Below are 26,086 nucleotides of genomic sequence, written 5' to 3'. Positions count from 1 at the left end.
TATTTCCTCTTTATTCAATGCGGTGGATTACATTGATTTATTTTTTTGGAAGTTCAGGCAACCTTGCATTACTGTAGTGAGCCCAACTAGATCATGATATAATATCCTTTTCATATATTGAAAGACTCAATTGCCTCATTTCTTTTTAGTAATTTGTATTTATGTTTGATTGGGCTAAAATTTTTTCTCATACTGTTCTGACAGATTTATTTAATATCAGGATTAAACTGACTGCATAAATGAGTTGGACAGTTTTCCTTTTTCTATTCTCAGAAAGTTTGTGTAAGGTGGCATTATTTCTTCCTTAAATAATTAGTAAAATTTATTGCTAAAGCTATGTGAGCAAGGGGTTTTTTTGGAGGGAGGTTTTAATTACAAATTATATGCCTTTAATAATTATAGGGGTACTCTGACTTTTATTTGCCCGCATTTTGATAGGCTGTATTTTATTTGGAATTTGTCTTTCATCTAAATTTCAAATATATGAGCATAATGTTGTTCATAATAGCCTTTAATAATTTTTAATGTTGCAGAACATCTGGTGATGCCCTAATTTTCATTCCTGATATTATATTTGCCTTCTCTATTTTTTTCTGAATTAATCACAGTCAGGAGCTTCATCAATTTTGTCAGTCTTTCCAAATAACCAACTTTCAGCATTATTAATTTTCTCTACTGTATGTTTACTTTTATTTCATTAATTTATTCTATTTCCTTTAATATTTCCCAACTTCCATACTTTCAGAAGCTTAACTTGATGTTCTTTTTCTAATTTCTGTAAATAGATTCTTAATTATCGGTTTTCAGTCTTACTTTTTAATTAATACATGATTTTATGGCTATAATTTCCTCAAAAGTTTGGCTATAAAGAAGTTTAACTGTAAACAAATACACTACAAACTTCTCACAAGTTTTGGTATGTAGCATTTTTACTATTATTCTTTCAAAAATATTTTCTAATTTCCATTTTTCTTTCTTCTTTGATCCATGGGTTATTTATAATATTTATTCTGCATTTAAAAATATCTAGAGTTGTTTTATTTAGCAGCATGAAGAATCGAAATTTTAAATTAAAAGCACTATACCATCTATATTAGCACCCTAAAATATGAAATACTTAGGCATAAATCTAACATAATATGTATAAATCTATCCAAGGAAAACTACAAAATTCTGATGAAATTAAAGAACTAAAACATAGAGGTACATTCCATGTTTATTGATAGGAATACTCAATATTGTCAAGATGTCAGTTCTTAACTTAATCTGTAGGTTCAACACAGTCTCAATCAAAATCTCAGCAAGTTATTCTGTGGATATCAATAAATTGATTCTAAAGTTTATATGGAGAGGCCTAGGATAGCCAACACAATATTGAAGAAGAAGGACAAAGTCAGAAGACTCTCACTACCCAACTTAAAGCTTACTATAAAGCTCCAGTAATCAAGACAATGTGGAATTGGTGAAAGAACAGACAAATAGGTCAATGTAACATAATAGAGAGCTCAGAAATGAACCCATGCAAATATAATTAACTTATCTTTGAAAAAGAAATAAAGCAGCAATAGAGAACAGAGAATCTTCTGTTCTGGAATAACTGGACATCTACATGCAAAAAAAATTAATCTAGACACAGATCTTACACATTCACAAAAATTAACTTAAAATGGATCATCCACCTCAATGTAAATTGCAATATTAAGAAACTCCTAGAAGATAACAGGATAAAATCTGGATGAGGTTAATTTTTTAGGCACACTTCCAAAGGCATGATCCATGAAAGAAATAATTCATAAGCTGAACTTCATTAAAATTAAAAACTTCTGGTATACAAAAAACACTTTCAAGAGGATGAGACGACAAGCCATTGAATGAAAGAAATTATTTGCCAAAAACATATCTGATAAAAGACTGTTATCCAATATATACAAAGAGCTCTTAAAACTCAACAATAAGAACATGGTTAAAAAATGGGCAAAAATTCTGAAAAAACACCTAACCAAACAAGATATACAGATGACAAATAAATATTTGAGAAGATGCTCAACATCATATGCCATTAGGGAACTGCAATTAAAACAACAATGAGATATCACTGCACATCTATTAGAATGGCAAAAATCCAGAACACTTACAACACTAAATGCTGGTGAAGTTGTGGAGCAACAGGAACTCTCATTCATTGCTGGTGGGAATGCAATGTGATATAGTCACTTTGGATGACAGTATGGCAGTTTCTAACAAAACTACACTTACTCTCCAATAATCACACTCCTTGGTATAAAGCTAAAGGAGTTAAAAATTTGCACAAAAACCTGCATGTGGACCTTTACAGCAGCTTTATTTATAATTCCCATAACTTGGAAGCAAGCAAAATGTCCTCCAGTTGGTGAATGGACAAATAAACTGTGGTACATCCAGACAAGGAATATTATTCAGTGCTGAATATAAATGAGCTATCCAAGCCATGAATAGACATGGAGGAAACTTAAATGCATATTACTAAGTTAAAGAAGCCAATCTGAAAAGGCTACATATTATATGAGTCCAACTATATGTTATTCTGGAAATGGCAAAACTGTTGAGACATTAAAAAGATCAGTGGCTTCCAGGCTATAGGGGTTGCAGGAAAGGATGTATAGGCAGAACACATGGGATTTTTAGAGCAGTGAAACTATTCTGCATGATCTTATAGTGGTAGCTACATACATGTATTTTATATTTGTGTTATTTATATGATAATACATACATAATATGTGATTATATATATGTCAAAACCCATACATTGTACAACAAGAGTGAACCATACATAATGACGTATCATTTGTAACCAATGTACCATTCTGGTGTGATTGTGGTTAGGTGGAGAGGCTGTGGGTTGGAAGGGGGCAGAGAGCATATGAAAACTCTGTGTAGTTTTGCTGTAAACTTAAGACTTCTGTTTAGTTTTGCTGTAAACTTAAGACTTCTTTAAAAATATAAAACCTATTAATAATCTATTGGCTCTTCTCAAAAATGCATTATAATAACAACTTGGACAATATTTTCAGTTGCATAGGGATTTTGTTTAAACTGCAAATAAAACTATAAATTAAGATTGATTGACAGTTTGATATACTTAGTATAGTATTTCCTTCGAGGAACATGTTATTCATACCTTAGTTCTTAATCAGCTGGAAACACCAACTCTTTATAACCTTATTTAAGCATCTCACTCTCTGCAACCTGAATTTCTCCAAGCTCAGTCACTCAGCCGCTTATCACCTATTCTTCAAACACATTGATACCGCATTCCCATAACAACTCTACACTTTCTATCGATTCTGTTTCATTTCCATTTGACCTAGTTTTGACTCCTTAATATATCCCTTTAACCACTGTCTCTCCAATGTATCCTCAGTTCTTTTCTCTTTGTCCTTCTTACTTACTGACAAGTTCTCTTTCTGCCTTTATTAACTATTGACAAAAGTAAATAGCCCCAGAAATTGACGTCGTTAGAGTTAATATTTCTGCATTTTACTGTTTTTTTGTTCTCATTGTATACACTGCCTACTTCTTATCTTTTTCACATCTGCAAAATCTAACTTGAATACATCTCCTCCAACTCTCAACAACTGAGCTACTTTTCTTCTTAAATTATAGAGAAAATAGACATCGTCCAATTTGAATTTTTCAATCTTCTGTGACCAAATCTGTAATCATACTGGCGTGTGTACTGATACTCTTTTCTCCTCTCCTTTATCACAGTTCTTACCCACTGCTTGGGATTACATTGTTTCTACCTCCATCCATCCATTATCCACTGTCTCTGTATTTTAACATCTCTCCTTTTACTTGTTCCTTCCCTCTCTCATTTAATCTTCCACAACTATCTCCCATTACAAACAAACAACTTGCCCTCCACTACTTTATCTCCTGTCTCCCTTCTACCGTCCATTTCTTTCCTCCAGTTCACAACAAACCTCCTTAAAAGGGTTGTCTCTTTGCTATAGAGGACTTTTCAGTATTGTGCTATTCCAGACTATAGTGAAATTAGTGTGTATTTCTGTAGGGTAGATTTACAAGATTGTTATTGATATGTCATGAGATTTCAGTATTTAAAGCTCGATAGTTACTGCCAAATTACCTTACAAAAATGTGTGTAACAATTACCAACCCATCCACAGTTCCATTTACCTAAACTTGCCACCTTTACTATGCATGATTAATTTTGGATAATCTAAAAGTTGAATATTGTACTTCATTGCTTTAATTATTTTTCAGCAATGATATTGGCACCTTCTCAAATATTCATTGGCTATTTCTTTTTCTAATAATTGCTGGTTTGTATCCTTTAACCTTTTGTCTTTATATTTCTAGGAGCTATTTATAAATTTACTAATATGTATTATAAATATTTTCCCATTTGTCTTATAAATTGCTTGATAGTTATGTAGCCAAATCTGTCACTCTTTTTCTTTCTAGCTCCTGGGTCACATGCTTCAAAAATGACTCCCTCTGAGTAAATTGTCTACATCGATTGCCTTTACTTCTCAAAACCCTGTTACACAACTTAATCTACTGCAGTGTGATTTCAGTCTTCATCACTGCACTGAATTTGCTCTTGCCAAGGCCGCTAATGGCCATAGTGACCACAACTTCCATGAAATCCTCTTTTCTGCTGTTTTACATGATACCATACCCTACTCATTTTGTTTGCTCCTTGCTTTCTGACTACCTCTCAGTCTTTACACCCCTTTAACTCAAATTTCTTAATTGTTGATATCCCTCCAAGTTTTGCCATAGAACCTCATCTCTCTTCATTTTACATGCAGTGTGTCTTGTAATGATAATAATCATCTCTGAGTTTGGTGTAATTTTGTTAATTTTGGGATAGAGTGATCTTCTAGCCTATTTGATATCATTGTGACCAGGGACTAAGGAATACCAGGGGCCTGCCTGCCAGTCTCCCTTCTTTCCTCTCTCCATAAAACCCTGAAATAGCTTTTGACCAAGAGCAATAGCCAGAAAGGGGAGGGAAGATGCCATTTTATTATCAAAGCTTGGCTGGTTTCAGATAACCCTCAAAAAAAGAACTCTGTTATATTAGGTAATAGTGTGTCATTTAGACTTCTGCCACTACTTTTCCCTAAGACCCCAATCTTTACTTTTTTTATCTTACTACCCTCTGGCTAGCTGCTTGATAAAGAAACTCAACCCAATAGTCAGCATTCTCAGTGTGTTCACAATCTATTTTCGACTCTGTAGCTAGCCTGTGTGTTTATCTTAATCTTAAATCTGATCATGTCTACCTCTTACTCAAGTCACTCCAAAGATTCCCTGTTGACCTCAGGTTCAAATTCAAAACCTTTATTATAGCTTCCAAAGACTTTTTGATTAACCTCTGTTTTCAATACAGCCTCTTTTTTCTTTCTTAATATTTTTCTTCTCTCTGCACCAGGCAGTCTTAATCTTGTTTAGATTATCTAATAAAATGTATTCTCTCTAACCTTACAGACTTTTTTGCAAACTTTTCCCTCTGGCAGAACCTCATGCATTTCTTCCTATAACACTTCCTTGAATTTCAAAGACAGGGTGAGTGGCCATTCTTAGGTGTTCCCATAGCCTATTGCATGGCTCCAACCCTCCGGTACTTATCACATTATATTTTACTTCCCTGGATACTTCTTTGTAGACCCCATGCTAGACTTTGAACTATGTGAGGAAAGAAGACAGTTTTGCTCGCCATTTTATCCTCAACATCTAGCACAGTACCTGGGATGTATTATATGGTCTATAAATATTTGTTGAATTAATAATGGAGTGCCAAGTATTCCCTTATACCATTTTAAATTTTCTATATCTTTCATTCTTAATTTTGCATACTTTTGATTAATCTTTTTACATAATTACTATATAAAATCTCACTCTACTAATTTTTTTCAAAAAACTGTTTTACATTTATTTTTCTCTTTTATAACTTTTGGCACTCCAAATCACTGTTTTATTTATTATTATATTTTGTTCTTGCTTTTCTCAGGGTTTTCCCACTTTGATTATTTGATAACTTATTGGTTTATTGAGTGTATGGGTGAGTGAATGAATTAATGAGTAAGTGTTTCTATCCCTTCCCCAACAAAACTATAAGCCAACTAAGCAAGTACTGTGTTTGCCTTGTTCATCACTGGAAACTCAGTGATATGAGATTAATGAATAAATACTTAATTTTTAGGCTATAATTTTGTTAGCTGGTTTCAAGTTCTTGTTTTAATGTTCTCTCTAGCCTAAGAGTTAAGTAGGTATTTTAATAATTTCCAAATAGAGAGTTTTTTCTTTCTTTTTTTATTTGTATTATTACTTTACAATTTTCATGCAATGAAATCACAAAAATAGAGCATTTACAATTTGTTCTTTTGACAATTTGTTGGGGTTTCCTTTGTGGGATAATATCTGATAGTGTTTTTAATCTTTCATCATTACTTAAATAAGAAGTTTCCATATTTTACCAAGTTTTACTTGCAAATATTAAATCAACAAAAATATAGTATTCAAATCTCATTACTTTTTTTTTTTGCATACTTATTTTGGAAAAAATTTTCTAAAAAATGAGTTGCATTTTCAATCATTATTCCATTATTTTATTTTTTGTGTTTTTACAATTCTGCAGATTATATTTTAATACCCTATTATTTATTACATAAGGATTCATGATTATGCATTATACATTTTTTCAAAGTTAAGTAACCATATCTGTCCAATGTCCATCAACAGATGAATGGATAAAGAAGATGTGGCACATATATAAAATGGAATATTACTCAGCCATAAAAAGAAACAAAATTGAGTTATTTGTAGTGAGGTGGATGGACATAGAGTCTGTCATACAGAGTGAAGTAAGTCAGAAAGGGAAAAACAAATACCTTTGCTAACACATATATATGGAATCTAAAAAAAAAAAAATGGTTCTGAAGAACCTAGGGGTAGGACAGGAATAAAGACACCGATGTAGAGAATGGACTTGAGGACACAGAGAGGGGGATGGATAAGCTGGGACGAAGTGAGAGAGTGGCATGGACATACAAACACTACCAAATGTAAAATAGATAGCTAGTGGGAAGCAGCCACTTAGCACAGGGAGATCAGCTTGGTGCTTTGTGACCACCTAGAAGGGTGTGGTAGGGATGGTGGGAGGGAGATGCAAGAGGGAGGAGATATGGGGATGTATGTATATGTATAGCTGATTCACTTTGTTATACAGCAGAAACTAACACACCATTGTGAAGCAATTATACTCCAATAAAGGTGCTAAAAAAAATGTATTTAATGGGAATTCCCTGGTGGCCCAGTGGTTAGGACTCTGTGCTTCCACTGCAGGGGGCATGGGTTTGATTCCTGGTCAGGGAACTAGGATCCTGCAAGCTGTGTGGCCAAAAAATAAATAATTTTTTTTTTAGTATCTTCTTAATATTTGATTTTTTATTTGGTTCATGTTTGCTGGTATAGTTCTGACTAATACTTTACTTTTAACCTTTTCTGTTATTTTTTTTTGAGTGCAATTCTTATGAATTAACTTACATTTGGACTTTGTTTAATGATCAAATCTGAGAGTCTTTGCAGTATAAGAGGATTTAACTCATTTATACTTAGTGACATAAAAGCTAATGTTCATAATAGTTAATATTTTAGAGGTACTTACAGTGTGTCATGTACTATTTTAAATACTTTTATCTAGTAACACATTTAATTCTTATAACAGCCCAATCAGGTCAGTGGTACTAATATACACATTTTACAGATCTGAAAACTGAGACACAAAGAAATTCTAAGTGACTTACTATGGTTACAGGGATAAAAAGCAGAAGAGCCAGGAAGTGTACCTAAGCAGTCTGGCTGTAGAGCCTGCTTTAACCACCAAGTTTTATTGCCATCTTGTTTATGTTGATTTTGAAAACTTTAGATAGTACCTTACATACTCATTGTGTGGTCTACAAAGATCTTTGAGATAGTCATTTCAAGTTGTTGCAAATACATGTTTTTCCATGTAGTTCAGCTGTTCTGTTATAGTTTTCATCTATGCGCTGAATCATAAAATTACCTCTCGATTCTGGAATAACATTGTTCTACATGCCTAATTTGTGGTTCTGTTGAAACTTTGTATCATTTAATGTTTTCTGGGTGAGGGGTGACGGCAAGGCTCACTCTCTGCCAACCTAAGAATTCCACTAATCAGCTGTACATTCTTACTCCTTTGTTTCCGTAGAATCCAAATTACCCTTTCTTCTCTTAACTTTATGGCTGTATGGCCACAGTGCCTGTGACCACCTCTCTTAGGATACTTCGGAATTGTTACAATGAAGCCACTGACATCTCAGCCCCTGGAAACATGACAAGTTATGGTTTTTAAGCTTAAGGATGGTCACAGGAGGCCAATAGATCTAACAGTATAGGCAGACACTTGACTGAAGATTGAAGTAAGTATAAAAGAAAATCTGACTTGAGAAGAAAAATTGAGGAATGAGGAGTGGGAAGTGTCTGACATTCAAGTATTTAAAATAACTTTAGTGTTTGCTTTAAACTTAGTGAATGTGATTAATCTTTAATTACTAAAAGACTAAAAGGAAGAAAATGATATTAAAAGTACTTTTAAATAATTATGGAATCTATTACGAAAATAATAATTTTGGTGTATTGAATCAATGAGGCAAAGTAGTAATTATAGAAATCTAAAATAGATAATAAAGATAAGATCAAAAAAGTAGAAATCAGAGCTAATAGCATATATGGTATGGGTAACCAAGTAATGTAACTTTGTATTTTTTAAAATTAAATAACTTTGTATTTTTGACAAAAAAAAAGTTGACAGAATTTTTTATCTTTTTGTCCACCTGAAATACTTGTGTAATGAAAATAATTGGATTTTTTCTACTGGAATTTATTTTACAGGCAACATTGTAATGCAGTATTTTCTTTTTCCACTTCTGGATTTTAAAAATAATAACCCAGGGCAAAAATATAATGTTGGCTTAAGGAAAACAACCAAAAAGTTGATAATGTGTGTGTAAGAATTAGCAATACCCATCCAGTACTTATGAAACTAATGTAATTAAAGAAATATCAAAATAAGGTATACATCATACATTATTTGTTTATTTTAAAAACAGTATGGCTATTGTGAATAATGCTGCAATAAACATGGGAGTGTAGATATCTTTTCAATACCCTGTTTTTATTTATTTTGGGTATATACCCAAAGGTGGATTGCTGGATAATATGATAGTTCTATTTTTAATATGTTGAGGAACCTCCATAGTGGCTAAATCAATTTACATTCCCACTAACAGTGTACAAGTGTTCCCTCTTCTCCACATTCTCACCAATACCTATCTCTAGTTTTCTTGATGATAGCCATTCTAACAGGTTATTTACAATAGCCAAGATATGGAAGCAACCTAAGTGTCTGTCAGTGGATAAATGGATAAAGAAATATATATATATGTATAATTTATATATAATATTATTCAACATTAAGAAAGAAAGAAATCCTACCATTTGTGACAACATGGCAAAGTGAGATAAGTCTAAAAGAGAAAGACAAACACTATATGATACTGCTTATATGTGGAAACTAATAAAGGTGAACTGTAAAAACAGAAAGTAGAATGGTACTTACCAGGAAATGTGAGGTGGGGGAATTGGGGAGATATTGGTCATATGGTACAAACTTGCAGTTAAAAGATGAATAAGTTCTGGAGATCCAATGCATAGCATAGTCATCAATACTATATTATATACTTGAAGATTTCTAAGAAAGTAGATCTTAAATTTTCTCACTACCAAAAAGAAATGTTAATTATGTGACTTCATACAGTCACACAGAGGAATTAGTTAACACTATGGGTGGCAATATTATTGCAATCTATAAATGTATCAAATAAATATGTCATATACCTTAAACTTACACAATGTTTTATGTGAATTATATCTCAATTAAAAATATGTCAATATTGACAACATATGAAATAATCCCATATAGGGTACTAAATTAGTAAAAATGAGCAGAGTGCAGTGTATAACCACAAACCATGCCATGTTAGAAATAGATATTATAAAGTAGATTAAAACAAGTTCTCTTAATATGTGGGATTAATTCATCATTTTAAGTGGTAGGCTTTGTTTAGGAATATTTATTTGAGTGATTGAATAAATTAATGAATGCTGAATTTAATTCCTGGTTTGAAAGAACCTACTGTGCATCAATTCAATACTACCTAGGAAAAGTTGTAGAGTTATGCATTTCTTGGGAAAAAATGGTCAGCTTTATGTTTTCAGGCCATGCAACAACATATACAATTCTATTTAATTACTTTATACTCTGAATGCATTGAATACTTTTTCTGTTCCTAGTATATGACACTTTTTCTGGTAGGAAGCTTGCATTGTTTTTTCAGAGGCAAAAGGAAAGAGTAAAGTCCAGTTAAACTTTAGGATATCTTCTCCTCAACTAACTAAGTAAATTAAATCTAACATCCCTACAAATTCAAAGAATTTTATACATGAACACGCACACACATATAAATATACATATGTATATAAATGTACATAAATGTATATATATCAGAGGTAAATTTTGTAGGAGGAAGAAAGGCTGTGATTATCTAAAGAACTTCTAGGATCTTTTAATTATTTGTTTTCTTATTATGAGCTTCTTAGGTGCTCCAGTACAATGTCAAATACAAACGTTGATAGTGGATGTATTTTTTGTTTCTCTCTGAATATAGAGAAAATATTTCTGATGTTTACTATTAAGTATGATGTTTGCTGAAGGTATTGGGTAGGTAACTTTTTCAGGTTAAAGAAATTTTGGTATTTAAACTAGTTTGTTGACATGAAAAACTAAGAGTTGAAATTCAATTTTGCACCTACTGAAGTAGTCATATGGTTTTTCTCCTTTAATAAGTTCACTGAGGGAATTACAATAATAGAATGATTAAAGTTACATTCAACCATGCGTTCTTGAAATGAATGTATATAGATCATGAAAGATATAAATATTTATACTGACTGGATTTAGCTTGCTAATATTTTATTCATGATATTTCAACTATGTTTATGAATGAAATTAGACTCTAATTTTCTTCTCTCATATTGCCCTTGTCTTATTCTTTGACATAAAGGTTACAGTGACTTCATATTACTTGGAGAACATTCTCTTTCTTTTCTCTTCCTTCCTCTCCCCCGTTTCCCTTTCACTTTCCCTACCATTTTCTATTTTCTCTCACTTTCCCTTTTTCTCATTTCTCTAGAATAGTTTGTGTAAGGTAGATTTACATTACCCAAACCATCTAGACTCAGTGGGGGTTTTGTGGTGATGTCTGTTTGATTTTGTGTGATGGGAGTAGGTTTTAGATTACTGGATAAATATCTTTAATAGTCCTAAACAAATTTAGATTTTTTAATTCTTCCTTGAGTCTGCTGCAGTTGTTTATATTTTCCAATAAAATGATCATTTCTTTTACATTTTAAATTTAAAAGACTAATATTGTTCATAGTCTTGAGGTTATTTCTAAGTAAATAATTCAGAATTGCAGAACTGATCAGGAAAATAGTAATACAGAACTGGTAGTTAGAAGACCTGATTTCTTATCACATCTCTGTCATTAAGTATACATGGTGGCTTAGGCAAAATGTTTTATCTCATCAATTCTATTTCCTTGCCTAAAATTTTGGGAAATCGATAGGGTTGTTTTGATAATTAAATGAGATAGTATATGTAAGATATCAAACGTCTTATCAAGAGGGGTTTCCAGATATATGTTAGTTCTCTTTCTCTCTCTCTCTCTTCCCTTTTATGACTATTTGTAGATATCTATTCTATGAATTACCTTTAGTGATTTCTTTACCTCATGTAATCCCTCTCCCTACAGCTAACATATTTCCTGATATATTTATTTCTTCTTGTGTTATCCATATTTAATTATATAGAATAAGTTTTATATGCCAACAGTTGATTTTCTAAAAGAATAACAAAGAATTTCTTAAAAGATAAGCAAAGAGGCATATTGATGGAACAAAGCTAAGTTTCTTAAGCTCAGTGCAATAAGATAAAACACCGCCTTGAGAGGATCTTATTAGTGTCTCAGAATAGGGAGGTCAGGGTAGGATTTTTTTTAGGGTTTGAGTCTTGTCTGAGATTTTAAGGCAGTCTTTGCAAGCAGAGGAATAGGTTGGGATTGGAGGGTATAATGAAGTAAGTTTTGGTAAATAATATATTAATCTTGGCAAATAAAAATTTGGGTTACTTCACAGAATTATCTTTCAGAAGCAAGTATTTCCTAGAACTATAACCAGGTTTATTTTGTTTGTTCTCAGTAGTAACACTGGGCAGGAAATCATGCACTGTCTCAGTATTGCTTAATTTAGGTACAGGAAAGAAATCCTGCTCTCACTATAGTTTAACACAGTGTCAAGGATGTACATTTATTGCAGTTTTCAGTCACATTCTTTTGGTCATTTCTAATCCTAAACTGTGATATAGACCATTATGGTCTGGTAATGATTAATACAGATCCATAATTCTGTTTGATATGTCATGATCATGTGTACATCTTCTGATGGCAGTCATTCCAGTTTTTGTAAGTGGCATATATGCTTGTTATTTTTGTTGGGAGGTTATTTCTTGTATCATTTGATGAGGTGAAACAGTCACTGTGTGACAGCACTTAAAACTCTGGAAATCCAAATTTGATCCCTGCAACACATACAAAAACAGAAATATTATAATCAGAGTTTGCAGTCTAAGACGAATGGATAAAGAAGATGTGGCTCATATATACAATGGAATATGACTCAGCCATAAAGAGAAATGAAATTGAGTTACCTGTAGTGAGGTGGATGGACCTAGAGTCTGTCATATAGAGTGAAGTAAGTCAGAAAGAGAAAAACAAATACCAGATGATAACATATATATGGAATCTAAAAATGTTTCTGATGAACTTAGGGGCAGGACAGAAATAAAGACGCAGATGTAGAGAGTGAACTTGACGTTGGGAGGGGGAAGGGTAAGTTGGGACAAAGTGAGAGAGTAGCATTGACATATATACACTACCAAATGTAAAATAGCTAGTGGGAAGCAGCGGCATTGCACGGGGAGATCAGCTCAGTGCTTTGTGACCACCTAGAGGGGTGGAATAGGGAGGGTGGGAGGCAAACGCAAGAGGGAGGGGATATGGGGATATATGTATACATATAGCTGATTCACTTTGTTGTACAGCAGAAACTAACACAACATTGTAAAGCAATTATACTCCAATAAGGATGTTAAAAAAAAGAGTTTGCAGTCTACTTCCAAATTAAGAGCATAAATTAAGTCAAGAGACCAGCACCCATCCACACTCTAAAGAATCTGCAGAACCGATATGCAGACATTAGAGAAATCGCCTAATTATATTATTTATTTCTTTTCTGGAATTATTTTGTTTTTTTTTCTGGAACCACAGAGATCTGTCAGAATATAAGTACAACATTCTTCACCTAAGAAAACACATGTTCCACCTAAAGTTGTCAGAATTATAATATCTAAAGGAGCTGTACTTTGAACCGTCACCTGTCCAATTTTATGGATTTCTTGGGTGAGAAGTTCTATGGCCTACTGTCTTGTTATCCTACTATTCCCTGTTCTAAAGCAGGTAGGCGTCCACCATGTTTTCAGGTCTCTTATACAATGTGAAATAAATAAGCTTGGAGGATGAAGAAATCAATAAAAAATTTTGCATTCTTAAGCCGTTGTGTAAGTCAAATAAAAATTAAAGTTTTCAACTCAAACTGAGACCCTCTTTTATCCTTCCTGGATCAAATTGTCTATTTTCCTTCAAAGGGGGAAAACTAATGGTCCAAACTGGACTCTGGATAATACTGGAGACCATATTGATTGCAAGTATTAGTTTATTGAGGTAGAAGATCCTATCTAAATTGTAGATAGTAACCAATAGGCTTTTGTTTCCCAAATTCAATAACAGTTTTTAGAGGCCTGTCAATGATCTCTTTCAGTTGAATAATCAAGTGGTATTGTTGAATAGCATTTAATTGTCTGCCATCATTCATCAGTAATTACCAATGCACCAGACAATGACATGTCTAATGTAGAGATCAACTGATAGACACAAAGCAAGAGTTTAGATTTGAGTCTAAATGGTGTGGTTTTCTTATCACTTCTGTAAAAGTCAAACAACCTCAGAATACATACCAGTACTTATTAAGCTTTTTTGCAAGGCTCTATTTCTGTGAAAATTTTACTACCAAAACAAGCCCCTGTGAAAGGACTCAGGGTGTTATTTCTGTGAAGACAAGAGCCTTCCCATATAGGTGCATCCTTAAAGCAGTTTTAGATATCTGGCTTTCTGTCTTGTTGCGTTGTTTGCCCTCTACAAATGCCTTAGTAGTTCAGTCCAACTACCCGGGAGACCAACTTACTGATTTTTTTTAAATTGATATCTTAGGAAACTGGATGGAACTGAAATAAAAATGAATACAAACCCAACAGCTGGATTGGTCATATGTTTTAGTCTACACAAGCAGGTTAATTGTTGCCTGATATTTGACTTTCACCAAGGCCTAAAAATGCAAAAAGCAATATGAAATATAGGGACTTTGAGGTATGATAATTACCAGGTGAAAAATATCTGTTAATAATACAGAATTTCAAAACCGTAAAAAGGAAATAAAATAGCTATGAAAAATGAAGAAAACCCAAAAGCATGCAGATCAAGGTAAGACTGTGAGTCTGTGACTCTAGATATGTGGATTTTGCTCCATGGGTTTTGGGTGGAACCTGTCTGTTTCATGCAGTTTCCATCTTTATCAGAAGGTTTTTGGTGGGAGCTGTCTACTTTGTAGAGTTGTCTACTTGCTCTGAAGTTCTAGGGAAACACTTTATCATGCTCTCAGAGTTTGTCTGCTTCTTGAGGATTCCTTAAAGCCTTCAGCTTGAGGTCTTCAGAAGGATATAGATGTGAGGAACAACACTCTAGCCTTTTACAGTTATATTCATTATTAACAGTATGCGATAGGACTTCTCTGGTGGTGCAGTGGTTAAGAATCCACCTGCCAGTGCAGGCGACATGGGTTCGAGCCCTGGTCTGGGAAGATCCCACATGCCACGGAGCAACTAAGCCTGTGTGCCACAACTACTGAACCTGCGAGCCACAACTACTGAAGCCGGTGCACCTAGAGCCCGTGCTCCTCAGCAAGAGAAGCCACTGCAATGAGAAGCACGCACACCACAACAAAGAGTAGCCCCCCCCCCGCCTCAACTAGAGAGGGCCCATGCACAGCAATGAAAACCCAATGCAGCCAAAAATAAATAAATCTATAAAAAATTATTTTAAAAAATAGTATATGATAATGTCCTTTCATTGTCTTAATGGAGAGTTTTTTCTGATGTTTTTCCAGTTGATGAAATCTCCAGAAACGTTATCATAATGGTAGAGATTGAAATCCTTTATTTAGGTAAAGCAGAGAATTAAGTTTTAAAGATGTAATCCTTGACTGCAGTGGGAGAAGAACATGTTGTAACAGTGCAAAACAAGGCAAAGTAATTTCAAAAACAGCCAGTCTGACAATCCCTCTAAACTTGTCTGTTTTGAAGCTCTAGAATAGACTTAGGCTGGGCTTATCAAACTTATAATCATTTTCTTTCAATTGACTGTTTTTTAGAGACTCACCATGGAAAGTGCCAAGGATAGATAAAGAAACCATTGGTTGTATTGTTAGTTGTGTTATCTTTTCCACCAGAGATAACCATTTTTAAATCTGAACAGATAGTCAAAAGATTCCTAGACCAAAAGAAATTTAGCATTTGGAAGCTTTTAAAAAGAAATTGGAGCTCAAACCTAATGAAGAACCTTCCTCACTATCACAATTGGAGACACCTCTGAGTAGGAGATCCAAGGAAATACAAGGGAGAGCCTCTTCCATGCCAAGGGTTTTGAGCCATAGCCTTTAGGTTATCCTGACTGGATCTCAGTGGGTCTTCCAAAAATTGTCTACTGTCCACTTCTCGATGGAGCACCCCAAAGACTCGTTGATTAAACAAAGCTTAGTGTAGTCAACCTAGTGCAATAGTTAGAGAAGATCATCCTGACACAGTTTTAATAGTATAGAATGGAGAGGTCTGAGGAAAAATTTATAGGATTTTAGGGCCTGAGTTGGATGATTTTAAGGTGGATCTTGCAAGGTAGAGAACTGGTTGGGTTTTGGATAGTTTATGACAATAGCTTCGAATTGTTGAGCACAGCTAGGAAAGTGTATCTTGATGAGTAAGATGATAGGCTTGACATATAAACTATTTTAGTTTACTATTTAATTTTAGCAAACTATTTCAGTTTTAGTTAATTCACAGTCTCATCTTACAATGTCAACTATTTCCTGTAACAAGTTATTGCTGTTGTTTTCAGTGTTGTTTAAACCTGGGACAGAAAGAGATGCTTGCACCCAGAATTGTTAAACACAGAGATAGAAAATCATGTTGGTTTTTATTCTTAACATTAATGTAAGTATATTAACATTAGAAGACAAGTCTTTTAAAAGAAAATTTAATGTAATCTTAATTTAAATCTCAATGACTTTTGAATCATCTGTATCATTTCTTCTATTAGCAAGGAAAATTATTCACTGTCGCATGAATTACATACTTTTTCAAAGAAAAAATATATTCTCTAGTTCACCAGAGTATGAAATTAATACTTTAAATGTTTATTAATCATTTAAAATGTATATTTTAAGTGGCAAGTCTCAGCCTATGAATCAAGAACCTGATATATGAGATGATAAATGGTGCGGTGCCTTTCACAGTAGACCACATTAGATTTATTTTGTTAATAGCAGTGATAATAATTCACTAGAGAGTTTGGCATGCTTACATGCTTAGCAGTCTGCCACTAATTGGTATGCTGAACCAACAGTGCCACCACTTAACCTAGATTAGTCCTATGCCTCTTAACACCACTGCAGAATGAGCTCTCAGAAGTTTCATTTTAAACTGACTGACTGTTCGAGATAGCCCTTACATGGTGAGCTTCCAATTCAGTTAGTGGCCTTGAGTGTGACATGATGTTAAATCAGCCCTCAAAGTACATAATCTCTATAAGATAAAAAAAAAAAAAAAGTAAATCTTCTGTATAAGACACAATGTCTACCTTAGTTAATTATATATCCTAGAAATAGCCACAAACTAAATAAATGAGTGGTTAATGACATATTAAACTTAATTTAGAACATGTCTTTCTAAATTATGTACAGAAATAATATACAATGACAAGAGGCACAGAGTAAAATCTGTCACATGAGTGTTCAAATCTCAGTTTTGCCATTTCCAATTTAAGGCATAATTACTTCATTACTTCAGTTTTCTGAGCTTTCATTTCTTCATCTGCTAAATGGGTAAAACAAGCTTGCTGAAAATTACATGGGAGAATATCTATAAAATTCCAGTGAGATGGCTTGTAAAGCAGGGATGATTTAGCTATTTCTCTTCTCAATGGCTCATGTAATTATGTGTTTATAATCATATACATTATTTTCCTATCTCTCAAAGTGGAAATTGATCTTTTCTTTTTTTGTATTCCCATACCATTTTCCTACACCTTTTCTTGGCTTTTATATTAAACTTTGTTTTATAATTAATCCTACTTATAAACTTTCTTAATTCAGTGGGATTCAAACATCAGTTTTGAGGTTTTTTCCCCCATTGACCACTATCTTCAACAACACTCTGCCTTTGCTGCTCCTTAAAAACATTTTAGGCAGATTCCATAATTTTCTGATCGGTTTCTAATATTTAAATTTTCAACTTAGTTTAAAATTTCAACCACAAGACAAATCCTTCTCTCCCTTCTGCTAGAATGAGCCAGGCAAGTCATCAGTTCAGTAGGTGAGGGGAATGATCTGCTCCTTTCCTTCTCCTCCTCCTCCTCTTCTAAAACAGTTTCTCCTCTTATGTGTTGGTCCTGAAAGAGAGAGATGAAGGACAAGTGCCTCTTGCTGATCTGGCCCCTATCAAAGACCTGAGTTGACTACTACCACATGTCATCTTCTGTCAGTGCTTTCTGGGTGAAGGATGCTCATTGCTACATTTCTTTTAGGGCTTAGGTACTAATAACTGCAAAGGATCCTGTAGAGGTGGGTCCTTCATGCCACTACTCCAGCTTCCTTTAGCTGTTTTCTCAAAGGTACAGTCCACATTCTTTTGCAGTTCAAGTTCTCTTTCTTAATGATAAGCAATTTGTCTTATGATTGATTGACCATAGCTTGTTCCTTGCTAGGCCAAGTGGTGGGTGCATCTCAATTACCCCAAACTCTCTCTCTGTTCTTCTGTTACTCTCAAATTATTGCTTTACTCAACAGGTGGAAGGATTAATGTCAGATTAATATAAACAGTTTACAGAAATCTCAAAATTGTGTAATTGTTTTAGAACCTCCCCCCTTGCTTGGTTTAGGAACAATGCCATGTAATACCTTTGCTGACTCATGGGATATGTTCTGTGATTACAGTGGAATTAAATTAGAAATTGATTTTTCAAAAAACTAGAATATCCCTAAATATTTGAAATTTTAAAAACCCACACATTTAAAAGTAACCCTTGGGTGAAAAAGATATCACAAACTTTAGAAAATATTTCAAAATGAATTTAAAAAAAAGATATACCCAAATTTATGGGATGCAGCTAAAGTAGTGCTTAGAGCAAAATTTTTAAATTTAAAAGATTTTATTAGTTCATTGCCGTGTATTTGGTTATCTTGGAGTATGTCTCATGTGCACCTGAAAAAATATGTATTCTGCAGTCATTGGGTATAGTATTCAATAAATGTCAGTAAGATTAAGGTGATTAAGAGTGATATTCCGGTCTTCCATATTCTTATTGATAACAAAATGCTAGCAAATTTAATCTGGCAATATATAAAAATGAGAATACATCATGAATGAGTGGGGTTCATCTGAGGGTTAACATTCACAAATGAATGTAAATCACCATATTAACAGAATAAAGAAGAGAACTCATATGACCATCACAATAGGTGCAGAAAAAGTGCTTGACAAAATGCAATACCCTTTAATCATAAAAATCCTTAGCAATTTCTGGAATAGAAAAGAACTTTCTCCATCTAATAAGAGTACACATGAAAGTCCACAGCTAACATTTTACTTAATAATTAATTGAAAGTATTCCCCTAAGATAGGGAACAAAGCAAGAATATCTACTCCCATGAATTATATTTGACATTGTACTGGAGGTTCTAGCTCCTCAGTGAAGTAAGGCATACAGTTTGGAAAAGAAGAAGTAAAACCCTTTTTTTATTCTCAGACGACATGATTGATTTCATGGAAAACCCAAAGGAATCCATAAATCAACAACTAGGACTAAGTAAAGTTAGCAAATTCAAAATATGTAAATTCAATATGGAAAAATCGATTGCATTTCTATATAATAGCAACAAACCTTTCCAAAATGAATTTTTTAATTGTATTTACTATATATAGCATTAAACATAAAAAAATATTTAGTCATATGGTGGGCCTTCACAACATAGAGGCTCAGGCCTTCAGTTCTGGAAAATAGCCTTGTCTTTCCATAATTTTTCTCCATTTTTGTGTTCTTCTTGGAATTTTAATGTTAAGATACTTAACCCTCAAAATTGATATCTCTAATTTTCTTTTCTCTACTTGTTCAACTTTAGGAAATTTTCTTCATGTTTCCCATCATCCTTCTTTTTTTATAGATTAGGAAAGAGAGGCACAGAGCACAAGTAATCATCCAGAAAAATAAAAGAAAAAATAATCATCCCAGATCATTCAGCTAATCAGGGTTTGAACTGCTATTTGAAAGCCGGTCATGTGACTCCAGAGCACAGGATCTTAGCCATTACACTCTACTACCTCTTTTAGAAAATATGTTTGTAATAAATAACTTGATGTTTAATGAAGAAATATGTCTTAAAAACAATAAATTAGAAAAAGATATTACTATGCATTTATAATGCTGTAATTAAAGATAAGGTTTTATAGAAATCATACTATAAAAGGTCCCAACTGTTTTTAATTTAGAACTGTGATATCTTGGTGCCCAAAAGATTTTTCTAGTAAACATTTAAAATAAAGTCTAATGGGGATTTTTCTTCTTGTCCCAGATTGCAAAATCCTCAAGATCAGAGGCCATGTTATGTTAAGTTTCATAATTTATAGTGGAGAATTTATAATAGTTTGTTATGAATGATGCATCACTGACATTCATAGATTATGGACAGCATATTATTTATATGAATGATTAAAATATATACAATAGCTAATTGGACAGCATACTTAAAATTAAGCTGGCAGCTCTACTCCCTTTTTTAAACTGGAGAACTATGGATGATACATGCCATACCTTTTTAATTTCATTTTTGTGGCTATAACAATAACTTAGAATTGCTATTAAAGTGCTAGAGCCTCATATATTTATTTTACTTCATTCTTTTTTTAAAACGATTTGAGGGACTGATGATTATTTTTGCATAGATTTTAACTTAAGCCATTATTTCACATTTTTCTTCATCTTTTTGGAGTAAAGCAATAAAATAGTGTAAATTAGCAAATCCAGTATAATTCAAACAGTTATAATAGCATGTGGCACATATATGACATTCAGAATAGCACTCATATAAAAACAAGATATTAGAGAATTACCCACATTTGGCTTTGTAGTTTCCTAGCATAATGCAAGTTAAATTTTGAGTTCCAATTTGAATGTCAGCATTTTCTAATCTAGCTAGTAGTCCTTGATGCAATCTCCTGAAGAATATGACAAATTAGCTATGAAGACAAAGAAAGACTGAAACATGAGATAGAAATGTTTGGCAAATACTGAATGAAGAGTTGTGGCCTGTAAGAATGGAGGAAGAGAGCTATAGGGTAGGATTTGGATGAGATGAAAAAACAAAATAATTGTTGTCTAATTTCCCATTTTGCTACTGTCTAGCATTTTAGTTCCATTATTAACTTTAAAGGCTATCAATTTTAGTCATTTAATTTTTAAGGTCAATACGAATTTAGATTTATCAATATATTTTACTAATTTCTTTGCTGACCAATGACTTTTCCTTCCTACATCCCCTACCAAATTTAGCTTTCTTCTTATAGTACATTCTTTAAAGATTCTGTGAAGCAGAAGTGTCTCAACTTTTTAATGAAACATCTTTATTTTTGCTGTCAGTCTTGAGTATAAAGATAGTGTACATAAAGTGAAATTTTAAGTTTTCACCTCTTTTTTCCAACACTGAAGGTATTTTAATTCTGGCTACCACTTTTGCACATGAGAAGTCTGCTACCATTCTATCTCTTTTAAGACCTTATCATTTTGTTTAATGTTTTGTATTCACATTACAATTTATTTAGGTGTAGATTTGTTTTCATGTATTTTGCTCAAATCTTGTGATCTCCTTCCATTTGAAATTTATATATTTATTTACTGCTGGAAAAATTTCTGTCAATTATTTGAATATTTCTTCTACCTCATTCTTTCCTTTCTAAAATCCCATTATATGTGCCTTGACTATACATAATCATGCATGCTTTTTAATATTTCCCTCATATTTCTCATCTACTTTCATCTGCGTACTGCATATGGGGTGCTTTTTCAGGACAACCTTATAATAAGCTAGTTTTTTCTTCTGTTGGTTTTATTCTGCTGTTTAACCTTTCCACTGATGTTTTATTTATTTCAGAGATTATATATTTAATTTGTACTTGCTTCATTTCCAAATTCACCTAAAATAGCTAGCTAGTTAACTAGATATATTTAGATACACACACAGATCCTTGCTTTCTAGAATATATTTATTCCTTTATATCTTTGAACACTAAAAAATTTTTCATTCTACAGCTTCTATTATCGATCACTCTTGTGGAGTGAAATTGTGCCATTTGTTAGTTTGCAGACCTATAGTTAATTAACAATGTTGTGTTAGTTTCAGGTGTACAGCAAAGTGATTCAGTTATACAGCAAAGTGATTCAGTTATACATATACATGTATCTATTCTTTTTCAAATTTTTTTCCCATTTAGGTTATTGCAGAGTGTTGAGCAGAGCTCCCTGTGCTATACAGTAGGTCCTTGTTGGTTGTCTGTTTTAAATATAGCAGTGTGTACATGTCAATCCCAAACTCCCAACCTATCTCTCCCCTCACCCTTTCCCCCTGGTAACCATAAGTTCATTTTCTAAGTCTGTGATCTGTTTCTGTTTTGTAGATAAGTTCATTTGTGTAATACTTAGGTGTTAAAAAAAGTGAATTGTATGGTTCTGTGGGAGAATCTAAGAGGAGCAGGGAGATCTTCGTGAGGAAGGCCTAAGAATGAGGCATTCACCAGATGTACAGGGCATGAGACTCTGTGCCTCAGGGCCAAGCCTTGCCCTTCCTCTGCCTTGCCCATGCTCCGTGTGGTGACCTGTTAGCTGGTTTCTGGCTGGAACTAGTGGTGAAAGATTCTGCTTGAAGAAGAGAGAAAGAAGAAAGGGAGAAGACAGAGTAGTTCTCTCCCACTTCTTTGCTGCAAAGGGCTGAGCTTGCAAAGGCTACATCTCCCCGTGGTGCTGGCTCCTCCCAGACAAGCCTACTGTGGTTCAGTTTCTGCCAGGTGAATTGACACTCAGGCTTCAGAAACACGCCTCCTCCCTCTGTTTCTACAAAGTGGTATTGATAGTGATTTCCTGCTGTTGCTAATTTCTGTCCCCTGTTGGGCTTCTTAGCTCCTCCAACTCCTGTGTCACCAATGTCCCTGCATTCAGTTCTCTGTTATAAGCATTTGAAGTGGTTTTTGGTTTTTTGAGACACCAGGTAAAAATAGGTGATGAGACATGTTCTAGACAGCACAAAGTATATACTTGAAGGGAATACTGTTTCTATGGTATGGAAAACCATAGAAAATGTTGAGACTATATTATTATTATTTCAAAAAAATAATAGTGTGCTGACATAGAAGTAAAAATTTATGAATGATCTTGAGTTGCAGTTTTTCAAGATTTTCAGTTTTCTAAGAGGTTGTTTTTCACGGGAATATGAACTTACAGATGGTCTTGGATTCTGTGTCTTACTCTCTGTAGTCTTCAAATCCTGGCTACACCACTTATTAGTTACATGATGCTGTGTAAGTTACTTTACTTCTCTGTGCCTCAGTTTACTCACCTGTGAAATGGAAATAATAATAGTAACTACTTTACCTTGTAAAGTGCTTAGAATGGTGCCTAGACACAATGGCTGCTCCAAAATTGTTAGTTGTTACTATTATTTCCCAATTTTGAAGGAGAAAACACTATTTTTTGTTCTGGGAAGTGAGGAATGATCCATTTGCTTTGCCTAACCTAGACTCTAAGCAGACTTGCAGGGCTATGGAAGAATGGAAGTGAATGCTGGAAAGGTTGATAGGCTTCAGATTTTGAAGGACCTTGTATGAGATATAAAATTTCATTAATTATTTGGAATATGAGGAACCATAAAACTGTTAGAGAGATAGTTATATTCATCTTTTTATAATTATCTTTGTAAGAAAATAATCTCTGATACCTTTGGATAATGGAAATGGAGGAAGGTAGGAGTGGAGACTGGGAGGAATTCACAGAGCTCTAGAAACCCTCTAGGACAGATGTCAGCAAAGACACCACTAATCCATCTAGCACCTTTGTGAGCCATGTGGCATCCCTTCCTCCATGCAGGTGCAGCTCCATGCAGAAGCATAAGGTTTGGTGAACAGACTTCCTAACCTGAAGGGCTTTATGCAATTAACAAACTACCAGTTTACACTGCAAGCAGCCCTAGACTTGACCTAGGGCCTGAGAAAGGCTGGTAAGAATGACTTAAGGAATAAGGTGGATTTCAAGACACTCCCTCATAGGCTAATTCTTAGGCTTCAATGACAGTCATGTGGAGATGAGGCTCAATCCTCAAGGAGGTTTAACCTCAGTACCAATATGAATCCTTTGAGAATGATAACAGACAAGCATGCAGTAAAAGATTACAAGGTACAGTAAGAAAATCTATCAATGTTCCCAAACAAAATGTTAAAGTCAGTGTGACTTTCTGGTAATGAAACTCAAGGATATAGCACAGTAGTAAAAATGTTACTTCTTTATTTGTTTTGTGATTTTTTTCCTTCAAGGCAAGTTCTTTCCCTCTTACCTCACTATTAGTTCTATTTCTTCCTCATAAAAAGAGAGCGAATTTATGTTTTAAAAAATGGTTTGGCGTATTCTCAAAAAACTTTCTAATAAAAAGCCTAAGCATCTATGTCATTTGTTACAAATGAATACATCCTTTCATATACATAGCAAATATTCATTAAGCACCCATTGTGGGCTGTCTGTGAAGTCTTTGTTTGATACTTGCATGCCTGTAAGATTTGTATTCAATTAGTGTTTCTAAACCACACCTTCTGAATAAAATGTAATGTGCAATTTCTTATAACCTGAAAATTTTAATTCTTTCTTTTTAAATGCACTTCGAGTGTTTCAAATTTGCAGACATACTTTGGCAGAATTTGGGAGCAATCTGCAAGCATCATTTCTTTGGCACTGTCAATAGCTTACCTAATTTAATGGGTATATTTTAGCACATTTTTCATTCTATTATAGCTGTCACAGATAGGCATGCTATCCTCATATGAAAGTTACAGCAGTGTTGACAAGTGTAGATGTCAATTCAAGAATTATGGACTGAGGCCTCCAGCTAAATCATCCACCAAGACAGTTTGGCACATCTAGATTCATAAAAATAAGTGATGAATGTCAACTCTTTCTAATTAGTTGACAAGCCAGAGGTACCACCTGAATATAGCTAAGTTTTGGAATGAAATTAGACATAAATAATAACTTTTTAATATTTTATTCATATTGTTCATATATAGTTTCACATGTGTAAATCTATTTAAAGAAATAAAAATAATAAATAAATAAATAAATTTGTTTTCCAGGCAAGTTTAACCTAGTTTACAAATTAACTATAATAGTGATTTAGGAAAAAAAATTAAAGTTTGAAAGAAACTTACCTCTAACTTTCTTTGTAGTTGAGACCAAATTATGCATCTTTTTGGTTATAATGGAACTTTGGATATCCAAGAACATCTGTCAATGCAAAGACCATTTTACCTCGTATCTATTAGAGCCTTTTTAAAAGGCAGCAGCAGATAAAATAAACTTGGTAATTTATTTAAAAGTCAAAAGCCCAGTGGGAAGAGCAAAGACATGACACTAAGAACCTTATATTTATCTTAGAAATGGGATAAAAATATCAAAATACAGCAGTATAAGAAACTTAAGAAAAATACCCCCCAAATGTGGAAGTTTTAAATTTATGTCACTGCTTTAGTTAGGTTGTTAATTCACTTCTCTTTTAGTGCATCTCCTTCTTCATCTTAACAACCACAAAAAACCGTATGTATAAAATTCAAAACACAGTTTTGGGTGAAATATTAAAATGAAAACTGCTGATCTATTTACCTTTTACTTAAACAAATCCAGATGAAAAAAGATATATCTTAATTGTGGTTATTCCGATATAAATTCCTAAGAGATACTTGCTTCCAAAATAGGAGTTGTGTTAAGAAGAAACAACAACCTTTATTTAAATTGCCAAACTTGTCACGGAGTACATGCCAGATAGACCTTAAGATGCCTCCCAACAGTGCACTGTTGTAGTGATGTTAGGCAAAAAAGCAAAGTTACCATTCTAACACAGAGAATCTAGCTTTTCAATTTTAAAAAGTCGTTTCTGAACCCTTGCCCAGTATACTTCTTCTATGCATTATAGGTTCATTTTTAAATAGATGATAGCTGCTATTAGGCTACAAGAGAAGCTGCACTTAATTGTCTTCTGCAAACAAGTGAGAGAAAAGTTAAGACAAGTTAATAGCAAATATGGCAGCTTTCCTGCCATTTATTCACTATTAATAAGTGATAAATTGTTTTAATAACATAAATGGGCTGCACTTCTCAGAAATGAAATTAATAAAAAATACACAATTTGGTGATAAACTATCAGAATTACTCATACCAGATATGCTGGCCAGTACTTCAAACAGATTGGC

General features: G+C 33.5%; 1 protein-coding gene and 1 pseudogene across 13 annotated transcripts in view; one reads left to right on the top strand and one right to left on the bottom strand.

Moving 5' to 3' along the window:
* Nucleotides 1-26,086, top strand: part of LRRC7 (leucine rich repeat containing 7) — a 499,495-nt gene that overhangs the window by 66,538 nt on the left and 406,871 nt on the right. The window lies entirely within an intron of this gene.
* Nucleotides 1-26,086, bottom strand: part of LOC102989302 (shugoshin 1-like) — a 44,867-nt pseudogene that overhangs the window by 18,280 nt on the left and 501 nt on the right.

The sequence above is a fragment of the Physeter macrocephalus genome, chromosome 4, assembly GCF_002837175.3.
Source record: "Physeter macrocephalus isolate SW-GA chromosome 4, ASM283717v5, whole genome shotgun sequence".
Lineage (NCBI taxonomy): Eukaryota > Metazoa > Chordata > Mammalia > Artiodactyla > Physeteridae > Physeter > Physeter macrocephalus.
Note: the sequence above shows the minus strand (reverse complement) of the source record. Positions and strands in the feature narration are given on the sequence as shown.